Here is a 12,945-nt window from a genome sequence, read left to right as displayed (position 1 = left end):
ATACACACAGACCTACAGCTGGATGATGGTGGGAGAACCAGAGCTCCTGGCTTATTGCTACTTCATGCAGCTCTAATCCACTCAGCGAGGAGCTAAAGGAGAGAATCCTGAACCCTGATGCGCTCGCTGCCTGGAGTTCCTCCGCTGATCTTTCAGGGACCGAGGCCAACATGCAGCAGAACAGATAAAACAGATAAAATCCTGTTTAGATTTACGGAGGCGGTGCCTGTCGCCTGCTGTCATTGGCTGAGAGGTGGAGTATATCCTGGACAGGTCCCCAGGCCGTCCCTGGGTAACACAGAGACAGCCGTGCACACACCTGAGGAGCACCTGGACCAGGTCGGCAACCTGGTTGCTGGACGTTCTACCACGGCTCTTAATAACTGCAGCTAAAACGATAAAGAACCTAGTAACGTTTTTTAATGAAGCTTTTGACAAAGCTTCTAATCAGAGTGGCTCATGTTACCCTGAGCTACCTCTATAGTTATGCTGCTACAGGCTTAGGCTGCTGGAGGACATCAGGGTCTATTTCTCTCACTCTGCTGAGTTCTCCTACTGCTCTCCAATCTGCATTGTTTGTTGTTATTTCAGCTTTTAACTTTTTGTTCTCTGTCATTTTTCTCTTCATAGAAGGTACACCTGGTCTGACGTTCTGTTAGCTGTGACATCATCAGGGGAGGCAGATCATCCTCTATTACCATCTAACATAGAAAGTACTCCTGGGTCAATGTGAGCTTCTGAGCTTTCTGTGTCTCTGCTCTGTCTTCTCTAACATAGAAAGTACTCCTGGGTCAATGTGAGCTTCTGTGCTTTCTGTGTCTCTGCTCTGTCTTCTCTAACATAGAAAGTACTCCTGGGTCAATGTGAGCTTCTGAGCTTTCTGTGTCTCTGCTCTGTCTTCTCTAAGCCCCAGTGGGTGGAGGCAGATGAGCGTTCACACTGAGCCTGGTTCTGGTTCTGCTGGAGGTTCTCCTCCCTGTTAAAGGGGAGTTTTCCTCTCCACTGTCGCTTCATGCATGCTCAGTATGAGGGATTGCTGCAAAGCCATCAACAATGCAGACGACTGTCCACTGTGGCTCTACGCTCTTTCAGGAGGAGTGAATGCTGCTTGGAGAGACTTGATGCAACCTGCTGGGTTTCCTTAGAGAGGAAACTTTCTCACCAACCTGGAGGATCTGATGGAGTCTGACTTTGGAAAGAGCCTTGATGATGTGTTTCATGAATTGGTGCTATAGAAATAAAATTGGATTAAAAATTTTATTGAAAAAAATACAAATATAATAACAAATGTAGATTTGAGCAGTTTTCTGAATTTCCACAGCGGAATGACAATAAAAGCACTAATGATATTTTTAAGATCAATCCTCAGATCAGGTTTTCTTGTCATTAGGTTGAAAACTGTGCTTTAGTATCAACACTCCATAAAAAAAGATCCATCCTCATTGTTCTTTTAACTTTAAAACCTAATAAAAATTTAAAGACAACAAATTTCCTGTATTGTAGATATTTATCAAAACTGATACGTCATCATGCAGCTCTAAACGAGTTTTAATGAGGTGGACTGAGGATAAAAGGCTCTGTGTGTTGTACAGGTTGCAGACCCCTGACCTGGACAGACCAACAACTCCAACAATCATACGTCTGCACTGTGGCAGGAAGCTGGAGTACCCGGGGAGAACACAGGCAGGTGCATGGAGAAAGAGGCCAGGATTCAAAGCCAGGACTGTGTTGCTGCATGTGGCTGTAGTTCATCCTGTGGCCAGACGGTGGCAGCAGACAGCAGCAGCTGACCTCTGGATCCACTGACACCTTTACCTGCCAGTTTACCTGTAACCTGGTTCTGTTTGCTCTTCTCACCCATGCTTCTAATTTTAAACCTTCAGATTATATTTCTAAACCTTTTCTTCTTATGATCCAGTTAAACCCGTCATATCACATTAGTTAGAAGTGTTTCAGTGTTTCAGACCCAACCTGACCCAGAACCTGAGAGACTCAGGTAAGGTGACATTTCCAGCCCTTTCTGCTTATTTCATGGATGTTTAAAATGTATTTATGTTGTATAAAGGTCAGCTGTGCTTTATCACGCAGTCATCAGGTGACATTAATGCAGAAAACACATCAGCGGCTGCTAACAGGGACAGAAAGCCCACAGGGCCGCCTGTTTCTACCCCTGCAGGTGGACCTCCTTCCTGCTGCTGCGACACAAACATGTCAGCGAAGCGCCAGTCTGAAGATTAACGGACACGAAGAGGAAGAAAGGCTTGGTGTGAAGTGGACCTGTCCTCTGATTGGCTGCTGCAGACTGAATGCGGTATTGGCAGGTATCTGAGGACCTGATTGATGCCAGCGACCCCCTGAGACGGAGAAACTGTGGACGCCGCGCTCTGATTGGTGGAGCTGTGTCTGGTCTGAGCGTGCTCTGCCCCGGTGGCTCTTGTTGAGTTGTGTCTCTTTGTGTTTCCCTTTTTGTGTCTTTCTGATCACTTTCCAGTGATCCTGGCTGCGTTCTGTCTTCATCCCCACCTTTGGTCTCTGTGTAATCAGCTGAAGTTGGTCTCTGTGGTGAAGCTCAGCCTTTGTTTCCAGTCTATGGGGTGTTTGTTTTGTTGTTGTTCCTCTTTGATGGTTGTCTCCTTTTGGGAGATTTTCTCACTCCTTTTGCAGTGATTTGTTTTTGTCTTTCCTTTTTTACCCCGATCAGTGGCCACCTCTCCTCCTCAGCAGACGTTGGTGAAAACTGGTGCTTTAAACTCCCTTTCCAGTCTCTACCTTCCTGTTTTTGCTGCGTTCAGACAGCAGTGCAGACCAGATCCACATCCCCGCTCAGCCACTCTGCAGTCTGTGCAGACGTCCACAGCAGCTGGTGCCATGTTGGCGGGGGCCGCTGGCTCGCAGGCGACCCCTTCAGGCTTGGCTGCTGTCCAGAGGCCCAGCGGCGGTGGAGGCGGTGGAGGCGGCCTGCTCTCGGCCTTTCTGCTGCTGCCTGGCTGCCCTCAGCAGCTCAAAGACTCGCTTTTAACATCCAGATCGCTGATCGGCCGCTCAGCTCTGCCAGAAACATGAGATTTAACTTGAATTTCCAAGCTTTATGTAACAACGCTGTCAGGAGTTTGAGCTTCTCTGTCCAGTGGGGTTACCAGCGGTCCCTTCTATGCGTCTGATTAAATTCACGTTTGAGTCAAATGTGTAAAAAATAATTTCACACACAGAAGAAAAGCCGACAAAGATGAATCGTGTCAATAAGGTGGAAGACAGCCTGGCCTTTTTTTAACAGTTGGCAACCCTACATCTGATTAAGGCTATGAATAGATCCAGGGATTTTCTCATGTTTTACTAAATAAAAACGTTACATTAAACTAAAAAAATATCAGTCTGGTTTATAGCAGTTTGTTGTGTGAGTTACTATTATCACCATACCCTTTTATTTTTAAACAAAGTTCTGTACATACAACTGAAAATAACAGTAAAATGAAAGCAGACTGGTAAAACACAGACAAGCTACGATGGTTAAAATAGTTTAAATTATTATTTAATATTAATTATTGTTTTTTGTTTCTGGAATTATTTTTTTGTGCTTTATGTGTTTTTGTGTGTGTTTATTTTCAGTTTTTAGTGTATTTTTTACACTTTAGGCTGATTTCCGTGCCTTATAGTCATTTTGTTTCACTTATTCCTCAGACTTTCACTCTGATGTTAGTTTTTCTGCGTCTTTGTTGTCAGGTCTTGGCACCGTGTATGTAAGAGTAGCAGCATATAATCAGCATATTAGTGGGGAAGGTGCTGAAGACAAAACAACAGGACATTAAATAAAACACACTAGGGTGACTCATACCCCTGGGAGGAGACCCAGAAGTCTGTGGAGGGACGGTACATGCCGCCTGGCCCGGGAACACCTCGGGGTGCCCAGGATTAGCTGGAGCATTTCTGGGGTTCCCTCCTGGACCCGATCTCTGATTAGTGAAAGAAAATGTATTTATTTCTGTTAACTCCATCACTACACATCTGGTCAAATAGTGACTCAAATTACCAAACCGGATAAAGAAATGAATTCCTGTCAAAAACAGTCAGAACAAGGTTGTTCTTTGAAATAACCAGAGATTATATCAAATAATCATCAATGTATTCTAACTTAAATATGATTAGAAATCTGCTCTGGATAAATGTAAAAGAAATGTAACAATGTTCCTGATAAAATACAACTCTTATAAACAGAGGCGAGGGTCTCCATGGACATGAAGGTTGTTCAAGGAGCTTCTTCACATGAGTGTGGTGTGAAGAAAACAGCCTGATGAAACCTGCAGGCTGAGCTTTATGTGTGGATAAAAGTCATCCATCATACATCCATCCATCCATCCATCCATCATCCATCCATCCATCAAGGGGAATCATCTTAGCTACTGGTTGTCCCACATACCATCATTCTGACGCGCTCATGTAACGCCAGTGTGTGTAATTATTCCTTCCTAGTCTCCGCTTGCTGACTGCACATGCGCGCTTCTAGTGTTTATGTATCTGGTTAGCTTAGTGACTCAGTTAGCGGTTAGCTGAGGGGCTGGGTTAGCGGTTACCTTAGTAACTAGGTTAGCGGTTATCTTAGTGACTCAGTTAGCGGTTACCTTAGTGGCTAGGTTAGCGGTTAGCTTAGGGGCTGGGTTAGCGGTTAGCTGAGGGGCTAGGTTAGCGGTTAGCTTAAGGGCTAGGTTAGCGCTTAGTGGCTAGGTTATCGGTTAGCTTAGGGGCTAGGTTAGCGGTAAGCCATTTATAGTAGCGCTGCTGCTCTCACCGTAGACTTTGAACAAGGCTGAGAGTTGCATGAAGTGAACTGCGTTCATGTTTATGAGAAGAAGAGGAAGGCCTCAGTAGAAAGAAATAAGACCAGAGAGGATTTGGGAGATTTTTCTCACATAATCCCCCTGAGGAGCAGAAGAGCAAGTAAGACAGTTTTGCTCATGTGCAGTTATTCAGAAAAGGGACTATCATGGTTTGTGGCGCACGTCCTCTGAAATCATCATTTGTGAGATATAAATGACATGAAAGGGGGGAATCCTGATATTGTCTTATTATTAACATCATTAATGCTGTTAATATTCTTTGGTAAATTAATCCAGACCGTTTTCCACTTTTAAAAATTTGTTTAACAACGAAAGAATAGGACCTTATTAGCCAAATTAGCCAAAATACAACAGTACAGTGGCGCTAACCAGTGGTTTAAAGTAAGGCTGAAGTTTGTGCTGCCACCCCAGACTCCTCACTGACTCTCCATGAAAGGTCCTTTCTGCTTTTGTCTCAATAGCAGTCGATTCTTCAGCCATACTACTCAGACCTACCACTAACCACCACAATGATCTGGTCCTCCATGGTGAGGGAAACGGCTTCATCTTCTCTGCCCACCATACGTCACAACCACAACCAGTCCCTGATTGGTTGCCGGCTCCTGCCCCGCTCTAACCGCGCAGCATGCATCGTGATAATAAGTAAATGCACCGTTCACGCCGCGGTCAGTCCATACGCACCGAGGCTGGAATGGGCCTCCCTACAGAGGATCCCAGCTGCTTGCATCCAGCATGGAGGGTTGAAATGACTGGAATGATCCCAGAGGAGCTCAGAGCTGAAAAAAAACCTGCCTTTCACTCTGTTTGCAGCACACAGCGCAGAGACAACAGATACTGATTTAACAGAGGGAATTAACTGCAGGTTTTACATCTGGATAAGCAGAAGCACTGATGCACCATTTCTGTGAATCCTTAATCAGACGCTAAAAACGGGTTCAACACGAGAGCGAGACCTGCAGAAAAATGTTTTAACTACTTTAGGACTCATAGCGATCTGATATAAATTAGCTTGTTCGCAGTTTTCTAAAATGTGAGTGAGTTGACTATGAAATGCAAGCGAGTTAAGCTCTGAAAATGAAGTTTATCCTCCTCTAGAATTTGGTGTTTTTTTCTCAGCTGGGAGACGGTTCTGTTCAGAGAACCAATGGCTCCTTTTCACCCCCAACCCCCCAGGATTTAATTATAATATACAGTCGCAGGAAGACATTGTAAATCATCCTTTTTTCACACTTGACTGACCATGAAGAACCTTTTGTCCAAACTATTATCACGCTTCGCTGGTGGCACACGTTGATGCACATTCTTACTGCCCAGTGGCTCCTCAGTCAGCCAATCAGAGGGCAGAGCTCTTGTGACGTGGACAGGTGTGTTGCTGGAAGAACAGCGGAGGCGTGTACACCTGAGTCCTCTGTGCTGAGATGTTTTTAACCTGGTATTAGTTTTCTGTCTGAACATCTAACCAGATGGATGAGAAGATGTTAGGAAGGACGCGTTCCCAAACCTGACCAAGACTGACCGGAGTAAATCAGAGTAAACTCTGGTCAGGACGTGTTTATCATGTGATTTACCTTTTCAATGTTTTATAGACCAAAACATCTGAGTTCTGACTCTCGTTTAGCTAACAGCTGACTGTTCTCATAAAGCTCACACCAAAAAGTGATTTAAAATGGCTAAACATTTGTTTTTAATTTTAGCTCTGGTCTCAGCACCACATTTCACACTAAAGACCACAAAATTAATCTTTACTTTGTATTTGCTTGAGCTGCAGGACTACATTTATTATGGCATTCTTCATGGTTTTGCCCTGGGACTGCATTTTTCCCCCCATTTCATTTATTGATCCACAAAGTGCTTTAAAACATCCAAAGAAAGAGAAAAAAGTGCACAACAATAAAAAGCTAAAACTCAAAAAGATCAAAGATTCACAAGCACCTTTTTACTTCAAACAAACTAGCCCAAAAAACACTAAATTATGTTTTCCAAAAATAACTTCATTTATTACAGGGAAAAAAGGTCCAAACCAACCTGGCCCTGTGTGAAAAGTAATTACACCCCCTTGTTAAATCACGATTAACTGTAATTAATCCCATTTTTGAAACTTTTCTAACCGGGCCTGACTGCTGCACAATCTGTAGAATCAAAAAATCAAGAGATCAGATTCAGGAACATATTAAACCATAAGAAACAGAGACGGGGCAGAAATGGCCTTTTTTCAGCATTCCTGTTTTATTTTAGGTTTATTTGACGTTGTTTGTTTTGGTTAGGCCTAATTTTAGTGTTTCAACACCAGGGGGCGTGGGACAGATGAGTGTGTATTTATGTCTGTAACCTTTTGGCTACCATGTGACTCCATGCTGGTCTCTGATTGGTTACTTTCAGATTCTCTTCGGGGCACCGTGTCCAATCAGCACTTTTTGTGCCATTCTTGGTCTGATCAGATTATTTCATCAAACCTGTCAGTCAGAGTCACTCCCCTGGCATCGCGCCCCTCCACCATGATGCAGTCAGAGTCAGACTGCGACCAGACAGGAGAGAATAGCAGTGTGATAATCTGGGTCTGTCTGGCTGCTTCAGAACCCGGACGACTTGCTGTAATTGCAGGAACCATGAATTCTGCTCTCTGGATTAAATCCTGAAGCAGAACGTCCGGCCGTCAGTCTGTGACCTTAAGCTGAAGCTCGCTGGGGTTCTGCAGAACGACAATGATCCAAAGCACACCAGCAGGTCCGCCTCTGAATGCCTTTAAAAAACAAACAAGATTTTTAGGTCAGCTAGGTCAAAGTTTAACTTAATTCTAAAGGAAAGGCTGGGGAAGCCTTTGGTGCCAAAAAAAACTCCATCATGTCTGATTGTTACCAGTTCTGCAAAGCAGAGAGGATGAACGTTTGTTAGACTCATTACCAGTCATCAGCTGTTGCTGCCAAGGGTGACAGAACCAGTTTAGGAGGTAATTACCTTTCCCCTCTGGTCCAGGTTAGTTTGGCTACATTTTCCCACTTAATAATGGAAACCATCATTTGAAAACTGCTTCTGGTGTTTGCTCAGGTTATTTCTGGAAAACCTGTTTGGACCTCCGTGGTCTGGTCACAGCTGGTCCAAAAAGATTCACCATCCGTTCCTCCACCGTCGGGCCAGAACTTTCAGTTTTCAGGTTGCTCTCCTCAGGAACCAGCTTCAGGTCTGAGATGTTAACTCTCTTTAAAATAAACTGTTTGAGTGTTTGACCTGTCCAGGGTGTACCCCGCCTCCCGCCCAGTGAACGCTGGAGATAGGCACCAGCAACCCCCGCGACCCCATGAGGGATAAAGCGGTTTGGAAAATAAATGGATGGATGGATGTTTGAGTGTTTGGCTGTGAGACAGGAAACAGGACGGCCGTCGGCCTAAACCAGCGATTCTCAGACTCCTGCAGGACGCTCGTCCAACTCAGAGGCTGCAGAGTCAGTTTCATGGTTCCCATTGGCCCAAATAAAAAAAGCAAAGAGAGAAAAGCAGCAGGACGGAGGAGAGCGTCGAGTTATCAGAGTAAAAAAAGTGAAGCTCAAAAGAACAGAATCAGGTGGACTTCAAGTTCCCAGTAGTCAGTATCTTACCTGTAGTAGTCAGGGCTGTTTTCACACAGAATCCTCAGACCAGAAGTAGCTCTGAGAGACGTCAGTTTAGGAAAAATGTTAGAATTTCCTGAAGATTTTGTTTTAGAATTTCACCTGAGTGAGATAAAAGTTATTCTGAAAGCATCCGGATCTTCAGAGCTGCTAAAGTGGAAAATGTTAGTAGAGAGGAGGACTTTTAGTGAGCCTCAGACTCAGAGAGCTGATTGGCTGATCCACCACCTAAACAGAGAGAGCTGATTGGCTGATCCACCACCTGAACAGTGGAGGAAATGAGCTCATAAACATCTTTAACAATTAAAGAATTATTAACATGTAGATATTATAAACTTTATTAATTAGTTTCAGCGGCTTGACGGGTTAAAGGTGCAGCTCTATTAACGTCGTTTTACTGAAGATAAATAAATAACAGGAATATTGGAAAATCATGAATATAAGCAGGAGAAATGTACAAAGAATATAGTACAGAGGAATTTTTACATTATTTACAGGAATGCTCTCAATAATCAACATTTTAGAAGAAACGGAAAAAGTTACAGAAAACCTTAAATACTCTAGAAAAGAGGTGATTCAGTACTTCCTGTGTTGGTGATGATGATGTCAGCATCAGAGCCTAAATGGTCGTCTAGAAGGTTGCTGGTGTGATGCCGTCTCCTCTCTGGCTCCTGATTGGTGAACGGAGCGCTGCTCACTTTGCAGGCTGGTGTTTAAAAGCAGAGAGAAAGACTCACTGATCTGCAGCAACGAGCTTCAAAGTCTGTATTCACGGACCAAATTACCTTCAACATTCCTACATTTTCCTCCCAGAGCTGAAAAGACCGAAGTCCTCTCGGTTCTCTCCGCCTTTTTCCTCCATTTTATGTCGGTTGTTTTGCCAAATCCAACCGCTTTATACCAGCAGGTGATCCCAGTGAAATACTGACAGGTGAGCACACATAATATCAAATAGATGAAGTAATAGTAAAATGACCAGAATGTAGAGGAAACATAACAAGCAGATCAGAATAATGACAAGGAGGTAAATATGGTGCATTCAATTATTTTCAGTGATTTTGATGCTGTGTGACAAGTATTTAATTTATCTTGTCACACATTCAACCAATCAGCTGTTAAAGACAGCGTCACCTCTAACAACCGTGTTCAACCTCACCTAGCAGGAAGTTTGGGGCTCTGAGAGACTCTGAGGATCTTTGGGAATATGGGAACAGAGGATTTATTGGGGAAAGTTTGCAGGAAATGAGAAAAGTTGTCACAATGGAGGAGGACAACCACTCAGACTAGCAGAACAGACTCACATGAAACAAGCCAAACCAAAGACTTTCCTTTAGCTGTAGGTCAGCCGTGAGTTTGTAACCATGCTGTCCAGCCTCTTCAACACATCATGAAGGCAAACATTTATCAGAAAGAGAAACTCTATATTCCAATAAAGGAGCTGCCACTGTGGACTAGAGCTACACTTACCATTTGGTACAAAGTCAGAACTGCCTTTAAGCTGCCAAGAGGTTTATCAGCACTAACAAGCATTGGACATATGCTTGTTAGTGCTGATAGCCTCTGTTCAGACCAATTCTTTCCAAATGGTCTGAACAGAGGCTCACGTTTCTGCATCAATTAATTAATAGGAATTATCTCATGTCATTCGAAGAATTGCGTGAGCATTTTCATCTCCAAAAAACGTTTTTTTCCGATCCCTACAGTTGCGTTCCTTTTTGTCTATGCACAGGGAAAGAGTCCTAAACCCCACGGCAATAGAGAAATTACTAATTTAACTCCAAAGAGGCGAAGGTGATAAGAAGCTGATAAAAAAATTATATAAGATGTTTTTGTCCATGAACATTAGTGGACTCACTTGGACAAAACAAAGATGGGAGGCAGAGACGGCCAAAAGTATTTCTGATGACATATGGGAGGAAGTCTGGAATGAGGCACATGGAGTCACAAGCTCAAATACATGGTGGGAATATAAATGGAAAATTATCAGCAGATATTTCAGGACGCCGGACACAGTAGCTAAGATGGATCCTAAAGTTTGTGTAGGAGAAACTGTGGCTCTGCAATCCCCAATCACACACATGTTTTGGTCATGACCCAAACTGCAAAACTTTTGGGATGAAGTGTACAAAGCTATAAACCAGATCTTTCAGAAGGTTATCACCAAGGATGCAACGGTTGCAATACTCGGTATTCTTCCAGTTGGATTGCAAGGACGAGCCAGATCATATCTCTTAAATGTTCTTCTTACAGCGGCCCTGAAATGCATCACAATTAAGTGGAAGCAACCAGAACTCATGGGTCCAAAATGTGAGGGAATTATACCAAATGGAAAAGATAACTTTTTTCGTTCTGTGGAAGATTTACTCAAGTAAACAAGTCTTTCAACTTAATGTTTGTTTATTTATTTTTTCTGGATAATGTTACATAGACCTACCATCCAAGGTGAATTCTAGGTTTCTATGGTGAAGCTGAGACCGCAAATATGATGCTGAAGCTATAAAATGTAATGCTGGGATGGTTAATCTATAGTAAAATCTCACACCCTAAAAACTGTTAATTGTCATTGTATGCTGTGTAATTGCTCTGTTTTAAAATCAATAAAATTTAAGTTCTAAAAAAAAAGAAGAAATAAACAAGGAGGGGAAACTCTGATAAGGACCAGAGGTGATGATGTCCCGTAGCAGAACAACCGATCTGTGACTGATTGAAGAAGTTACCACAGGATTCTGCTGTAATCCTGACGAGCCACTGCAGGTTTTCCTGGATGAACAGATGAAGCGCAGCAGCTGCTCAGTCCACCTCACATTTGGATCAGAACCCTGGCTGAGGCCGCTCAGAGACCCGCAGCACTTTCTCTGTGTTTCTCCCGGGCCTTTAATTGGCCCTGAGCTCGCTGCAGGTCGGCATTGTGGAGGCAAAAGAAGCTTAGCAGCACGAGGCCGACGGCCAGCGGCTCCAACTCAGTGAGCTGACCAATGGTGTGTGTGTGAAATCATGCATGCGTGATGCGCTGTGATTGTGTGTTGGGGGGTAGTACATGATTGTGTTTTGAGGGGGGTAGTTAATGTGTGCAGGGGCCTCCTGTGCAGAAGTCAGGCGTCGTCTTGAGATTATCTCTACGGGGGACAAACATGCTCAGGATTAACCAGGCAGGTCGGCACACTCTCACACCTGTGAGGTGCGTTCTGCTAACTGTTAAAACTGTTAAGGATTATGAGATTATAGCTGCAGATTATAGTACATCATAACAAAACGGTACAAGCTGCAGATAGTGATCATATAGATCATCACCTAAAAATATGAGTTCTTCGTCTTTAGCTTTTAAATCTTTATTGGGATGCGTCTCTAGTCCATGTCACAACTGGTTTCTTTTTTTCTAAGTAAGCAAATACTGAAGAAGCTTTATTTATTCTTGCTTACCTTCACTTTGCTTCTTGTCTCTATTTCTCATTTCTTATCTTTGGTCATTTTTATGCCGTGATATGGGTAAAGTTACACAGTTGAATATTATGGGTTGTTTAGCTGTCATAAGACTAAACAAATGTCATGTTTCACCATGTCATTCATGCATTTATAAATGTAACTGGTTCAAAGTAAACATTTAAATAGAATGATAAATAAATGGCTATTAATCTATATATTTAGCTCCAAGGTAAATCTTTATTTTCCAAATGAAATACTCTTTGCTCTTTTTATCATCCATCCTTTTCCTCTCCACGTGTCCAACATTTGTGACGAGACGTTTTAACGGCCATTCAGACGTTTACTCGTGGATCAACAGTAGGGAGACGTCCCTGCTTTGGACGGCCTGTTCCCGGCTAAGAAGCCCTGGAAATGTCCCTGATTTCAGCGTTGAATGAATGAGAACCAAAAGTTTCCACGGCAGCTATTCTGGTGGTTGGTGGAGCTGCTGGTAGAGACAGAGGAGTAGCAGCAGAGGCCGGGCGTCACCCCCACACCTGTCAGTCTTGAGCGCCGTTACCCCTCTACTGAAACCATCGTGACAAAGTTCTTACTTTTCATGAAGCTGGAAATGTCCCCAGATTTAATTTGAGAAATCTGGTCACCTTGATCTGCATCACCAGCTGCCACCGAACCACAGAACCAGCCGAAAGTTTGTGACCGGGATGAAAGAAGCGATTCAGTCTCACCAGCAGGAGTTTGACAGCAAGACCTTGCTGGTCCACTTCTGCTTAGCAGCAAGTAGATTTGCATATTAGCTAAACATTTAGGTTCAATATTTAGATCTGAGTTAAATATTTAGTTAGCAGCAGTAAGCTTACCGCTAGCTTAATATTTAGCTAGCAGCAAGCTTACCGCTAGCTAAATATTAAGCTAGCAGTTAGCTAGATTTACTAAGATAGCTTACTGCTAGCTTAATATTTAGCTAGCAGCAAGCTTACCGCTATCTTAATATTTAGCTACCAGCAAGCTTACTGCTAGCTTAATATTTAGCTAGCAGTAAGCTTACCGCTAGCTAAATATTAAGCTAGCAGTTAGCTAGATTTA

This window comes from Fundulus heteroclitus, unplaced genomic scaffold (genome assembly GCF_011125445.2).
Source record: "Fundulus heteroclitus isolate FHET01 unplaced genomic scaffold, MU-UCD_Fhet_4.1 scaffold_44, whole genome shotgun sequence".
Taxonomy (NCBI): domain Eukaryota; kingdom Metazoa; phylum Chordata; class Actinopteri; order Cyprinodontiformes; family Fundulidae; genus Fundulus; species Fundulus heteroclitus.
The sequence above is the reverse complement of the archived record's forward strand: the minus strand, read 5'-3'. Positions refer to the sequence as shown.